This window comes from Octodon degus, unplaced genomic scaffold, assembly GCF_000260255.1.
Source record: "Octodon degus isolate 3935 unplaced genomic scaffold, OctDeg1.0 scaffold00063, whole genome shotgun sequence".
Classification (NCBI taxonomy): domain Eukaryota; kingdom Metazoa; phylum Chordata; class Mammalia; order Rodentia; family Octodontidae; genus Octodon; species Octodon degus.
In genome coordinates, this window is record NW_004524639.1 from 1,060,069 (window position 1) to 1,062,812 (window position 2,744).

The window sequence follows — 2,744 nt, forward strand, 5'->3', positions numbered from 1 at the left end:
GTTCAATCCCCCAGCACCACATGCCAGCCAGCCCCGCCCCCTGGTGGGCTGAGCTGGCCACACACACACACACACACACAAATTAAAATTTTTTTAAAAAGGCCTTGGCCTTGCTTTAAAAAAAAAAAAAGGTCATTCCAGATTTCTATGAAACAATACCAATCTTATGTTGGATTATACATGTATTTTTTCCCCATATATGAGACACACCAGTTTAAATGCTGTACAGAATCTCTCATTTTAGTTAAGATGAAGCACAAGTGAAGAGAATAGTAAAGGATGGATAGAAGGAGACAGGGAGATGATCTCTTGCAAGTGGGGGGAGTATCCAGGAGACTAAGGGTAGGGGAATGGGCATAAAGATATGCTATGTACAGGAGCCTAATAATCTCAATGAAAGTAAACATTATATGCCAGAAACATGAACTAAGATTAATAATATCACAAATGAAAATGAGGATTTAAAGAAGGAGGGAGGGAGAGAGGAAAAGGGAAGGGGATTAAAAAAGAAGGTGTACTATGTTCCCACACCCCAAGATCACTATAAACTGCATGTACTGAAAATATGTACTGATAAAAATTAAGGTTGTGTTTTCTTAATTCTCAAATTCCTTCTACATTTTCTCTAAAAGAAGCTCAACCTCAGGGATAACCTGCTCGGGGGGCCCCCTTCTGGCCCTCTCAGGCAGAAGCTTTCTTTCCCCAATAAATATTCTTCTCTTAAAAAATAAGCTCAACCTCTTTTTGTATATTGCTTTAGATTTTTAAAAATTATTCAGTCTGTTATAACCTTTTAACATTATTGTACTGGTGTGTGAATACATAAATCAATGGAATAAAGCAAAAAGTCCAGAATTAGACCCAAATATTGTGAAAAATAATATAGAAAGAAAGAGAAAAAGAGAGAAAGAAAAAGAGAAAGAAAGAAAGAAAGAAAGAAAGAAAGAAAGAAAGAAAGAAAGAAAGAAAGAAAGAAAGGTGGCTTTCTACTTAGCTCAGTTGTTTAAAGCACTTGCTTTGGCAAACTCAGTCAGACGCAGGGGACCAAGGTTCGATCCCCAGCTCCATATGCCACACCAGACCCACCCTTAAGGCATCCTGAGCCAGCCCAAAAAAAAAAAAAATCCTAAGGGCTGGGGAGATAGCTCAGTGGAATAAGTGCTTGCCTGGCAAGCACAAGGTCCTTAGTTCGATCTCTGGTACCACAAAAAAAAAAAAAAAAAAAAAAAAAATAGAAAGAAAAAAAGAAAAGAAAAAAGAAAAAGAAAGGAAGGAAGAAAAAGAATCTCACTCTACAACTCGCTTTGTGATCCAGGCTGGCCTTGAACTTGAAGCAACTCCTGCCTCAGCCTCCTGACCTCTGGGATTACAGGTGTGCACCACCATGCCCAGCCTTGAGAAAGATTTTTCTACACATGACTCCAAACCTAGATGCATTAAAAAGGTGGGTAATTTCAGCTACATAAAATTAAACATTTTACACAATGGCCCACATTTGTAATCCCAGCTTTTGGGAGGTGAAGCAGAAAGATTGTGAGTTTGAGGGCATGCTGGGCTACACAGTGAGTTTAAGGCCAGCCTGGACTATACAACAAGACCCTCTCTCCAAAATACATATTCTATAGGGAAAAAAGGCTGAAAATCTGAAGAACATGGACAAAAATATAAAACACAGGTCACAGAAGAAAATACAGAAATTCTTCTCTTTTTTGGTCTTTTTCAGACAGGATTTCACACTGCAGTTCAGGCTGGCCTTGAACTCGCTCTATAGTCCAGGTTGCCTGGAACTCAAAGAGATTCTGCCTCAGCCTCCTGAATGTTGAGATTATAGCCATATACCACCACATCCAGCCAAAATAATTCTTAAACATATGAAATTATACTCAACTTGATATGTAACAAGACATGCAAATATGCTTCTTTGTTTTATGGCAGTACTGGGAATCAAACTCAGGACCTTGAGCTTGCCAGGCAGGCATGTACACCACTGAGCTATATACCCAGCCTATATATTTCAAATATACACTCAACTTGGCCATCTGGATCTTGTGGAATGGGCAATACCACCTAGAATTAGGTTCTTCCCATGTTGCAGTCCTGGATCTCTCTAGCCTTCTCCTTTTAGGGCAGTTTTCTTGCTTATAATTATAGTACTTGTTTAGTGTTTGTCTTGCATACCATTACCAGATTGCCAGATTGTGAACACTGCAACCAATACTGCTTATGCTGGTATCCCCTGCTCAGTGCACAACATAAATGCTCAATTAATATTTGTTGACTGAATGGACAGTTGAACTATTGGGTCCTTGTTTTCACCAGTATAACCTGCACCTTTTAGTTGAAGGGATAAACAACATTGAGGCAAGGAGTAGAATCTAACTCATGTTTGTTTTAGGTCTATCTCCCCTCTTCTCTTTCAATTCTTGCCTAATCCCCATAATAAAATCTTTCTGCTTCCTAATTTCCATTTTGTTTCCACTTATTATTTAAACTAAAACCTTCAGCAAGGCCCATATGCATAAAATTAATGTATGGCCTGGTGTGAAGGTATTCAGTGGTAACCCAAAACTTTGGGAGGCTGAAGCAGGTGTGCAAGATGAAGCCCAGCCTGTACAACTTAGCAGCTGCATGTGAGTGAGATCCTGTCTCAGAATAAAAAAGGACTGAGCTGGGGAGATGGCTCAGTGGAATAAGCACTTCCCTGGCAAGTGCAAGGGCCTGAGTTCAATTCCTGGTTCCACAAA